At 54.1% G+C, this 12,227-nt stretch overlaps 1 protein-coding gene across 1 annotated transcript in view; it reads left to right on the top strand.

Annotated features, from left to right (window-relative positions):
• Window positions 1-12,227, top strand: part of DLG3 (discs large MAGUK scaffold protein 3) — an 82,930-nt gene that overhangs the window by 29,091 nt on the left and 41,612 nt on the right. The gene's annotated exons all lie outside the window — the stretch shown is intronic.

A 12,227-nucleotide genomic window follows, 5' to 3' on the forward strand; every position in this document is an offset into this window, starting at 1 on the left:
GGGGTCCTGCTGCCCGCCGGGCAGCCTCGTGGGCTCGCGGTGCCACTTGCCAGCGCTCCCAAACTGGCACCCGCTCGCCATTGAGTTGTGGTTTCCTCACTCTGCTGCTACGTCCCCGCTCCCCAAGATTATTACATAACCCTGCTCCGGTCGCTGGCATGCTGTGTGCATTCTGCCCCATTTCACTGTCTCCATTTCTTTCCACACACATTCGTTTCATTCGTGTTCTCCTCCAGGACCCATTCTCAGGTTGTGTCTCTCCCCCCTAAATGGAGAGACCAGTCTTGTTTTGAACCCAGAAGCCAGCGTAGAAAATGGTTGGAGCTGTTTGGAAAGCATTAAAATGGAGGCTAGACCCTGCCTGAAAAACAATTTACCCTGCTTTAGAGAAGGGCATTTCAATTTGCTGCTTCTGCCTCTTTCATTCATTATCTTCAAACCTCACATGATTTCTTATTGATCCTTCTAATTATTATTTCAAGACGCTGTAGCAGGCAGACACATGGGAATCAATGGGAATTCTCTCCTCCTTTCCCCTCGGAAAACACATCCCTCTTCTTCCCTTCCCCTGTTTTTTCTTCATTACTGTCTCAGTCTGTAGCTCTGGTTGAAATAATTAGATTCAAAGCTGATATGCTCAGATGATGTTTACAGAAAGCACCCAAAACCCCAGCCACCTTCCTATCAGCCTGGTCCTGCTTTCTGTCTCTTTCTCTGCCACTCTTCACATCAAAATCAGCATCAGCTCTCTCTCGCCTGCTGATTCCTGGCAAGCATTCTTCCATCTTTCCTTCGCTATCTCTTTCCTTCCCTCCATCCAGAGCAGCAAGCTCGGGGAGCTGGGTAGGAGCCGGGAACCGAGGCATGTCTGCTCCTTCCTTTCCACTCCTGCTTGCATGAAAGGTCGGGCCCAGGGTTCCTGGTAAGGCGATTGCAAGCAGGCTGGGAAGGAAGCGATGCCAGCTGCACTGCTGCCGTGGCAGGCTGGGCAGGGGAGCCTTTCATGTTTTTGCAATGGTGGAAGAGAAATCATTGTCTCTTTGTGGTGCTGCCACGGAGCCCTGGGGCTTGGGCTGCTCTGAAAGTCCACGTTGGGAATCTCTGCTCGTCCTTAGCCTTTCTGAAGATGGGGAAAAAAAAAAAAAAATCATCTCCTGGCAGCATTGCAAGCGACAGAGGATGCCAGTGTGCGAGGCTACGTGAGCATAGCAGGGTCTGCATGTAGAATATGACGTGTGTGGTATGTGCGCTGCCTGTATCAGAGCAGGCAGGATTGCTCCCTGGTGTGTAGCAAATGCATGCAATGAGTAAAGCTTTGCAGCAAATACCTCAGCAATGCTCCCCTTCCGATCCAAGGGTGCAAAGTGTCTGAGCCGTCAGGAATCCATGTTCTTCCCAGTCCAGTGGTGGGCAGAGGGACAAAAAGTAGTAAAATGGAAACAGCTGGGCATGGCTTGTGCCCAGGCAGGTGGGTTTGGCTCTGGGAGTCTGGGAGATGTTGGGCTCTGGATAGATTTGGCTGGAAGCTGCACATACGAAGCTGGTTCCCTTTGCAGGAGCTGAGAAGGCAGCCTCTGTGTCCTCGAGAGCCTCGGCTAGAGGCAGGGCTGCCATTTTTCAAGGCTGCCCCTTTAAATGAGCTCCCTGTCCCTGGAAGCACTTTCCAGCAGCAGAGGTGGGAAAGGGTGTGCATGCCAGGAGGCTTCCCCAGGAAAGCAGGGATCTGTTCACCTCCCAGGGAGTTTCACCACCTCTCATTTAAGCCTTTTTTCTCCCCTTGCTTCTTCACGCAAGCAGAGGAGAGTGCGCACCACCTGCGTGTGCTGGTGCGGCCGTGTGCGCAAATGCTCTGACATCGGAAACATGCTCATGGTTGCATATGGTGATGTATGTTCTCTGACATCATGTGTACTGGCAGACTCCGTGCACAGCTCTGTGGCATGAGAGATGTGTCCACACGTGCTGCACAACACACGCCACAGTCCCAACGTCCACCCGTACCTCCTCCCACCTCCAGTGCCCCATCGGTTCTCTCCTCCTGCCTCCTCCCTTCTTTAGGACACAAATTAGCTCGCTCAGGCAATGCCGGTAACTGAGAACCCCTAATCCTGACCATAGGGAGGGAGGAAATCTCTGAGGTCTGGGTTTCTCATTTCTTTTTGCTCTGCTTTTCTTCTCCCCTCTGAGATCTCTTCCATTTCTTCTCCCTTATCTATCCACGTTCCCAGTTCATTAGACCCTGCTCCGTGTGCTTGCTGTCATTGCTGTCCTCCATTGTTCCCATTGCCGTCCCTCTGGCTGGCCCTGCGCCCTCCTCGTCCCCCCTTGCTTGCTGGTGGGCGACTTGAGTCCTCCCTTGCCAGACTGAGGTGAGAGGAGGACTCCCGGCGTTGGGGGAGGAATGGCAGCCAGATCCAGGGAAGCATCCCTGATGCGCAGCACTAGAGGAGCAGAGCGCTCAAACCCCTCCTCTCCCCTGCACAGTGACGCCCACGGGCTCCCAGGAGAGGAGTGCTGAGCTGCCTGGCCGTGCTCGAGCCCCTTCTCCAGCGCTGCTTCCTGCGCTGAGGGTCTGGCAGCAGCCGGCACCTTTCCCTCCTGCAGGGCAGGTCCAGCCCTGTGCCTTAGTTCACCTCAAGGGTCCAGAGCGGGGGCCCCCATGAGGCTTTCAAGGGTGTCACCAGCGTTATCATGTGCATTTGGGGTGGCTGGGGCACAGGCATCTCCTCTCATGGCTGGGGAAGGGGCCCAGGACAGTGCAGTTCCCTGGCATGTGGTTGGGAAGTACCCTCCACCTCTGGGGCTGCCCTGGGTTTGCTGGCCCTGCTTGGCCAGAAATACAATGTCCTGCTGCCCCCCTGCTCCTATGACCCCTTTCTCCCTCTCACGGGGTCAGGAGGATGCAGAGGGGGTTTAGAGCAACATCACAGTAAGTCCCTGACCACCTGCAAGTGCCTGGAGCTCTGCCCTGCTAGCAGAGGAATTTTATGGCCAGGCAGGTAGAGGAGGGGGACAGGTCCTTCCTGCCTGTCTTTAGCAGTGAGTGTTTCACCCAAGGTGGTGTTTGTCTGCGCACAAACATTGCTTGCTATAGTTCCTCCCGTGCACTGGGGAATTACCTGGAGTAGGTGGACACAGGGTGGCACATCTTGGTGGAAGCACCAGCCTTCACCAAGCCTTCGAATGCTGCTGGATTTGGGGCTCCTGGCTCTTGGGGCATGGGTGACGGGGTGGGGGGGGAGGGGACAAAAGAGCCTTGGGGAAGCTGTGGGGTCCGGGCTGGGTTTCTGGGTTCCTGGCAGGCATGGCTGGAAGGAAGGAGGGAGAGCACTGAGGGGGCAGGCGGGAAGCCAAGCGCGGGTTGCTTCGTGGGAAATGGCTGAAGCCCCAGATGTTCCCTGGGGAGGTGCGAGGGAGGGTGAGAGGAACGGGGTGCTGGGGACACGGAGGCAGTGGAGGTGGTGAGGTTGGCAGGGTGATGTTGCTATGGCTACTCCTGTGCTATTCATAGAAGAAATTAGCTAAATCTTTGCACTGGAAGGTGGAGGAGGAGAGAGGAGGAAGGCGTTCTCCACGTTTGGAGGGAAGGAGAGAAGCCAAAACAGAAGGGGTGAAGTTTTCCTCCTTTGCTCTGTGCCTGTGCGGTGGAGGGGCATTTGGGGGAAGTGCCGCTGCCTGACCTGCCCAGCACTGGCAGGGCATGGGAGGATGCAGGCAGAGAGGAGCTGCCCTGTGGGAAAGCCCCCCCCTGAGCATCCACGCAGAGCCCTGCGTGGCAGGACGAGCTCTGCATCGTGCCAGGAGCACAGGAGACATCCTTTTAATTAAAGACAGCCAATCTGTGAAAGGTATTTTTGGCAACCTAAATGTAGATACAACTGTAGTGAAACTTGCCCTTCACGTCTGGCTCCGTCGCTGAATGCGGTACCTGCCTGTTCCTGACCCTGTCCGTCTGCTCGGCCCCGGCTCTGCTGTCACTGGTGGTCCCCCTGCCCTCCCTTCACCTCCAGCATCTCTTCCATCGTGTCCTCCTGCCAGCCGGAGTCCCAGAAGGGTCTTCCCTCTCCACCACTCCTCATCGCGCTTCACTCCCTCATTGTGAGAGTTTGATTCCCATCCCACAGACCTGTTTGTCACCTCCTCACTCACGATGTGTAAATCTGCGTGTCTGTTCCTAATATATCTCCCTCCATCTGATTTCACCTCTCAGCTTGTTTCTTGGGCATCTCCGTCTGGTGATCCTGCCGTCATCACCCAGTTGAGTTGCTGTAACCAGGAGCTGAGCTGCTCTTCTTCCCCCAGACCCAGCCTTGTACCCACCCTCATCCCTTTGCTCCACGGACCTGGGAGGCAGCTGATATTTCTGATAGTCTTTACCTTCCTTTCCTGCTGCCCATTAATGCTTTATAAAGTCATTCCCCCTCCCTGTGCATCTCCTGGGGAAACTTACGCCTTAATACACAGATGCTGGGTGAGCCAGTTCCCCTCACCCACCCTGGAGCATTCCATGTCCTGCTGTCACCCATCCCCTGGACTGGGCTGAGGAGGGTCAGATGTTCTCAGTGCTCCTTCCCAGCACATGTCAAGTTCATTTAGGATTGGACAGCTGAGGACATTTGTCTCTCCTTGGTTTCTTTATTCACCTGTAAGACTTTTCCCCCTTCCCTTGAGCATGTGAGTCCCTTGGCTGTGCACTTGTGCTTGCTGACCCTTCCAATGCATCCCATTAATATGGTAAGGGACAACATTGGAATTAGAGAGGGGAGTTGAAGGACTGAGCTTGGCTCCTCTCTGGCTGGATTATCAACTGCTGCCTGCCAGCCAGCCAGCCCAGATGCACAGACCGCGGCTCCAGAGCTGCACCCTGCTGCTGCTTTTGGGAGGGACCCCGGGAGCAGCACAGGTAGAGGCGCTGGAGCTAGTGTCCAAACTGGCCATAGCAGAGATGTAGCTGCTGCTGTAAAGGAAGCCACAGGGGTGGGAGGGACCCCATCAGTGCAACCTGTGGAAGAAAAGGAAAATACCTGCAAAGAATGGGAGAATGTGGCCCTGCCACGTTTCCAGAAGAGGAGGAGGGGAGCACATTAGTGAGGCAGCCAGGGCCAAGCACAGGCAGATTTCAGCAGGGATGTAGCCAATGTGGAGGAGGTGGTTCCTCATGGAGAACCTGGGGGTGTCAGGAAGACCTTCAGCCTCTGCTGCGGCAGCACCTTCACTTGCCCCTGCTGGAGGGATGCTCCCCGCGCCCCCATGGCTGCGCTTTCCACCTGGCTCTTCTCCCATGGTTTTGGATGTTTCATGGCTGGGACCTGCCTGAGCCCAGTTCTGACTGGTGCCAGGGATTCAACAGGGATCTGCCGGCTGTCCTCAGGGTGTGCTCGAGGGATGAGGGTCCCACGGGGGTAGCATGAGAGGGAAACCCAGGGGACAGCCGTACCAGAGGTCCCATCCGGGTACCCTAGGTGCAGAGGTGGGTGGGAGGTGGAAGCAAAGCAAAAGCAGTTGCCATCCCCAGAGAGTTACCTCGTTAGGGCTTACCCGAACACCTTGGCGTGTCGTATGCTGTGATGGGAGGAGAGGAGCTTCCGCTCCTTCCTTAGCTGCGGATGCTCGTTTAGAGAGAGGAAGTCATTAAGACTAATCAGGCCATAATCAGCCACGTCCGTGGCTATGTGCCGGGCACCCGCGGCGCACAGCCCCATGCGGGATGCTTTCTGAGGGGACCGTGGGAGAGCAGGTCTAGCACTGGTCTGCACTGGGGCACAGGGAGCTCGGTGTGGTTGGGCATGGGGGCTCTGCCTGCCATCTGAAACCCCCTGCACTGGCAGGAGGGACAGTGTGTCTCTGGCTCAGCATCGCAGCCGTGATTTGGGAATGGCCATAACCCTCGCTGTAAGGTCATGCCAGTGCTGCGGGTGCAATGGGCTGTGCTAATGTTTGCAGCTGGTTTTAACACACGCGAAGATGGGTTGATACAGGGATCCTTCAAGGGCCCTCATTGCAAGTCCAACAATATGCTATGAACATATATCAGGGATGAAAACTTTTAATACAGAGTTTGACAAGTTCAGAATACCTGAATTTGAAATGAAGTTCACCATTTAGTCTGCAGAAGCTGACTTGGGTGGGGCTTGCTGAAGGTCAGCTCGGAGAGTGTAATTTGGGGACATGTGGTGCTTCAGAGCACCCTGGACCAGGCCCTAAATACCCTCTTGTCACCTTCATATTAACTGGAATTTACTTTGAGACTCTGTTGATGGATCTTGGTTTGCTTTTGTCCCACAGAAACATGTTTCTTAACACTTTGTAATTAGGTGTGCATTGGAACTTACTGAAGAGAACAGGATATTTGAATCCCGGGGACCAAAGAAATCTTTATTTTAACGCTGTCCCTTATTCACTCTTTTTTCGCTGTACATATGTATTTGTCTGAGAGGGGGGAAAAAAAGCACGTGAGTCTTTCAGATGATAATAACTCTTCCTGTGAAAAAAAAGAATTGAGTCAATTTTATTTGGTACCGCCAGGCCAGAGGGAAGCTACTGGAGCCCAGCACCTCTGCAAATTGGGTCACTTATTTTAGCGGGCTGAGCCTGGAACAGGATGTCTAACTTTCAAGTATGAACATGCTGGCCTTAATGGTTTCTAAATGGAAACTTAGACTCCACAGAGCTTCTGTTTGGGGAAGCTTTCTTCCTTCCCTGCTGAGTGAAGGCTTTTTCCAGTCCCTATTTAAGCTTACTCTTTAAAAAAAAAAAAGGCACCAAAACAAAGATTAAACCCTCAGTAGCTGCTTGTGTTCACATTACACTTAGGGTACTTCAGCAGCTTTGCCAAAGATCCTTGTGACCAGGGACCTTTCAGGCCCCGTGCTCCCCATTTCCGGATGGCCACGGTGCTTTGATCCGGTGCCAAGGTGCAGCCGCGGGGCAGGGGCTCTGCTGCCATGGCCCCGGGGCCTGCCCGCATGGCCCAAATGGCCCAGCTCCGATGTCTTCCAGAGGCAGCCTGGAGAGGAGGGCTGCTCTTGCCCGCAGGCCACCACTCTGGCTGGGAGCCGAGCACAGGGGCACGGGCAGCAGCTGGTGCCCCAGCTAGCCAGGACCGACACAGGGGGTCTGGGCACCCACAAGCTCCGTAGTCAGCCCCAGCATCACTTCCTACATCGTTTATGCCACGTTTCGAGCTGTGCAGAAGGAGGGCAGGGGGTCAGGCTGAGCCTGTCCCTCCCGTGCATGCAGGCACACTGTGGGGTGGTGTGTGCCTCCCCCTGTCCAAACGGTGTCATCCAACAGGTCGTTCTTGCAGTGGGTGAGAGAAAATGCAAAGAGAGTAATTTTGTCCAGCCCAGTTAAAGGGAAGGGAGACTTATTTCTGGGCTTGAAATTCTTCAGCCTCCAGAAGTTTCTGGCCTCCATTTTCTTTTGCTCACTTTCCCCATCCCAGGCCACAGGAGCCCTGAGGGATGCAGCTCTCCCGCGGGGCTCTGCAGCCCTCTGATGCGCCCAGGCACCCTCGGCTACGGCCACCATGTAGAGAGCCTGCGAAGGCAAAAAGAGGTGAACACAGGGAACTGTAGGAAGGGGACCCACCTCTGCCAGCAGTGTGGTACCTCTCCCCTTGAGAAGGGAAGGGATAGGAAGGCCAAAGCATGGATTTGGTATTGAGATGTAGGAAAAGCCTTACATCTCATGGGCCAGCTGGGAGCCAGGCTTTGGTCCGGGAAGGGACATGCCATGCATCGTTTCTTAATGGGAGGTCTGTGAGGTGGCTTCCCTGGGCACGGCCAGGTGAAAGCTGAGGGGGACTGTAGGCATGCAAGCATTGGGGCGGGGTGGGGGGGGCTCTCGGAGCAGCCTGGAGGGATGGTACCAGCACCTCTCTGCTCCATGCATCTGCCCTATGGCAGGGGCAGAGCTGGGGCTCATCCTCTCCCTCACCTCAGAAATCAGGAGCCTCAGGAGCAGGTTTCTGTCCTGCCTCAACCTCAGAAGAGCCCACAGGTTGCTGTGGAGCAGCTGTGTTGTCTCAGGTGCTTTGGGAGGTGATGTTTTGGGCAGCTACGTGTTAGGCTCTGGGTTGGTGCAGGAGGCAGCCCTGGTGTTGGGAAAACCAGCGTCTGTGTGAAGGGCAGGGAAGTCTGGCGTGAAGCAGATGAGTGTGTCGGTGCTTCTCAGGGTGAGTGGTGGTGAGCGTGGGCTCAACGTGTGTGCTGCGCCGGCAGGACCTGGGCTCGCTCCTGTGAAATTAATTCATTAGCGTGGTGTGAAGCCGCTCCCCCCAGCAGCGGGACCCTGTTGGTGCCCAGGCATCCCACAGCCAACCCCGCTGCCACGGCAGCATCGCACCGCTCCTCGGCGTCCCCAAACTGGTACCTGCATGTTCACAGCTAGTGCCCGGCACTGTGGGGACCTGCCACAGAGTATCTGCTTTCATAGCTGTAAATGCACAGCTTTCTCCATGGTTTAACACCCTTTAAAAAAAAAAAATAATCAAAGCAGATGGAGACGGACTACAAGCAGCCCAGTGTGTCCACCCTGTTTAGATGATTCTGTTGGGCATCTCCCCACTTGGCCTCTGCCCCCTGAGAGATTTTAAAAGGATGTAAAGACTGAATTTCACTTATCTCCAGAGCCATTTCCTTTTGAGTGTTACTATTATCCCTCAGATGGTGTGAAGCAAAGGATATTAAAAGGCGTATTGACTTCTCACAGTGATCCAATCTGAGAAAGTTGCAGAAATAAAGAAGGTAGTACTCTGCTTCTCATGCGCTAGCCCAGCGTCACCAATAGTCACCCAATCCTGCACACCCCTCGGTGCGTGACACATGGGGCACACCAGCCTCCTGCAGAGACCAGCGCTGTGCATTAGGCTTCGTGTTTGTCAGCTCTGGAGGCTCCTGTTTTGAGTCCTGTTGCTGGTTAAGACAGGAATGGGTTTATACGTGGGCACAATCTGGTTGACGTTGGCTTGGGATGTCTGCAGCACATCTATTTTGTCTGGAGGAGGTATGTAATTCCTGACCTCTGTGGGCTGGCCCCCATGCTGGCTCTGTGGAGGATGTGAAGCTGTTGCAAAGCTTCAGGGTTTCAGCTCTAGGGAGAGTACCTTGAACTTTCAGTTCAGAGTCTCCCTGCTCGGCTCCTGTGTGCCCGCCCTGAGAGCGGTCCTTGGGGAAATGCCACAGGGCAGGGCTCGGCCTTCGGAAGCAAGCTAACAAACCTCATCCATTTGCATTTAGTTGCAGCTTTTCTTTTGGTTGGAAGTTTTGGAAAATCATCATGTTTTGCATTTTCTACCTTTACCCCAGCAGATGACAGCAATAGAAACGGAGGTGAAGGGTGATACCTATAGATGTTTTGGGCTTGGCTGTCCCCAGGTGACTGTGTTAGTACCCCTGGGCTGCCAGGGCCAGTTGCCCATTGGAAATACAGCCCAAAGAGCAGCAGTCCCTCTCAGATGACTGCCCAGAGGTGATATCTAAAAGTGTTTGTGAAAGGCCGCATCCTGTGCCTGAGGTGTGTCTGAGCACTGCCGGCTGTCTTGCTGCTCCCTGCACATGCTGCAGTGGAATCGCTCCAGCCTGGGGGGGTGGCTGCAGGCTATCAGGGAGGAGACATCCCTCCTGCCCTGCGTGCAGACCCACACCCTCCTCCTGGCTTTAGCCATGGAGGCAGCTGCCCCCAGATGGGCTCCTGGGCTCTCCTGGGGCCTCTGCAGGGAGCCAGCCCCTCTCTGGGGGCCACACAGGGCAGGTTGCTGCTCCCTCCGTTAGTACCTGGGCTGTGGTGGCCACCAGGACTGGCATGTAGTGCTCGAGCACTGGTGCCTCGACACAGGTGAATGCGAGGCTCTGCTTCTCTCGGCCCCCAGGAGACCAGAGAGCTCTTGAATCCTGACCTTCAAACCTCATCCCCTTTCACCACTATTCCCTTTGACTCCTGTCATTGCCCAGATTTTCCCAACAGCTGTCCTCTGCCTCGCTGGCTTTGCGCCTAGATCAATCTCTCTGCATCTGTGCAGTGACCCCCCTCGCTCCCCAAGGTCCTCCTCGAGTCCCACCTTCCCCACAGCCTCCAGCCCCTGAGCCCAAGGATCTGTGCAGCTCCCTGTGCCTCTGCCTGATGGAGGGAGTTCAGGGAACCTCCAGTTCTGCTGGGCTTTGGTGGTCCTGCTGCCATGGGGTGAGCACCATAGGGCTTGGACCTCTTCTCTTTCCATTTGTGAACTCCCCAAGCACAAACTGGGCTTGGTAAATAATAATAGTGTGATGAAGCGGTTTAGATGGAAGAGATTTGACAGCCCCCATTGAATGTGACCTGAATGCACAGCCCAGTTCCCTCTCCTCCCTGCATGCAGCAACCCCCTGCTCCTTAGGGCGTAAATTACTTACCATTCCCTATAGAATTGAGGGCATGCTTAATTCGCCAACACAGTCCTGCTGCCCAGCAAAAAATGATGACGTTCTCTCTCCTCCCCTGGCTAGCAGAGGGCTCGGCACAGGTGCCTGCCTGACAGAGGGAGACAGAGGCTTTTAATTTTCAGGCCCCAGCTTATTTCTGAGTCTTAGGTCTTGTCTGACCCTGCAGTAGAACAGGCAAGGTGCAAATGTTGAAATATGTGCAAGTGAAAGTCAGAGCTAATGTCCAAACACTTTTCTTGTAGAAGCTGGAATATCTGGCCACAGGAGGGAAGCGGGGATTTCCTGGTCTGAATTCTTCCTGACCATGTGTGACTCTTTTTAAGCACTCGCATTCAGCATCTCCTGGGTACCATCTGGAGCCTGAGTGGGAAATTGTGCTCCTAGCAGTATTTTGAGATGTAAAAATCACTAGTGTGGAATGGCTGCGAAGGATGCTCAGTGTGCAGTGAGCAGGCTAGACAAAATATGTCCTTAGGGCTCACCACTGTGTGAGCGAGGCAATGCGATGTGTAATTTGTGGGCTATTAGTAATTCAACAAAGAGACTGCAGTGGGGCTCAGTGGAGGACTCGGGCTGGACCTGCAAAAGCCTCTATAACATTATCATACAGAGCACTTCTTCCTGGGAAGGATCCAAAGCATCATTTGTGGAGTTGAATTCATGTCATAAATTATGGGGCACGTGATGGGCTACATTCACTTAGGTTGCCTCTTCTGCATCCTTCCTGGAAACTCATCTAATAAGAGCTGGCCTCTGGCACATCAAGGCTCAAACATCCACCGTTTGTTAATTGCTGGCAGTAGAAGTGCTTCTTTTTTGCCTTGAAATGTGGAATCCCTTCCTAGAATTGCACTGGGGACTAATAAAAGCCAGTGCCAGGTTTAATATATGCTATCTCACAAATTATCTGGATTAAATACAAGGACTGTGTACTGCCAGAGAGGGGATATTCCCAGCTTAACATTGCTGCTGGGCCATGGAGATCCCAAGACATTGGACCTGAAAATTGCGATTCTCTTATGTGTGTGGGAGGGGCTTGGCAGGAGTGCTTGGAAGTGGTCATATTTGCCTCAGCTAGAGAATTAATTGCCATAAAAACTATGGGTTTGTAACCAATAGTTACAGCTGCAGGAAAGATCAGAAAGCATCTGAATAAACCAAATTAACTATCTCCTGCTCCATCCATTTGAGAGTAGAACCTTTCAGGGCAAGATTTAAACCACAATCTGGTTGACCCCTAACTCTCCCACCTACGAAATGGAAAGTCCAGAAATACAATCAACTGAAACAGGGGTCGATGGGGACTGCCGTGCTGGGTTATGTGAGGCGGTTGGTCTCTGTTGGGGGCGTATGAACCCAGGGGAGGGCAATGAGGAGGTAGCCTGCTCCTGCAAAAATATCACCGACTCACAGAGGCCGTCGGGCTGTGCAGTCCAACCACCCACGTAGTGGACAAAAAAAAGCTGTGCCTGGTAATTGCTGCACTAGCCCACACCTTGACTTGCTTGCTCCTGACCCTGATGTTTCTGATGCCCTCAGGCAGAGGGTTCACCCCTCTTGTGGCTCATGGCTCTTAGCATTTCCCCATCTCGCTCTGGCTGTTGTTCTCCATACAAGCCTTGGAGCGATGATGTGAATCCTGACTCACCCCTGACCTTCTGGATTTTGCACCGCTTGCTGTCGCGTGCCGGCGCGGAATGCAGGCCTTGTAATTAATCTCAAATTTGTGACTTTTTGCCTCTTCCCCCTCCCGCTCCCGCTCAGACTGACGCCTTCCCCAGCGCCCCCGCCCCAGCAGCCGCGCCG

Source organism: Egretta garzetta, unplaced genomic scaffold (assembly GCF_000687185.1).
Source record: "Egretta garzetta isolate BGI_Z169 unplaced genomic scaffold, ASM68718v1 scaffold404, whole genome shotgun sequence".
Taxonomy (NCBI): domain Eukaryota; kingdom Metazoa; phylum Chordata; class Aves; order Pelecaniformes; family Ardeidae; genus Egretta; species Egretta garzetta.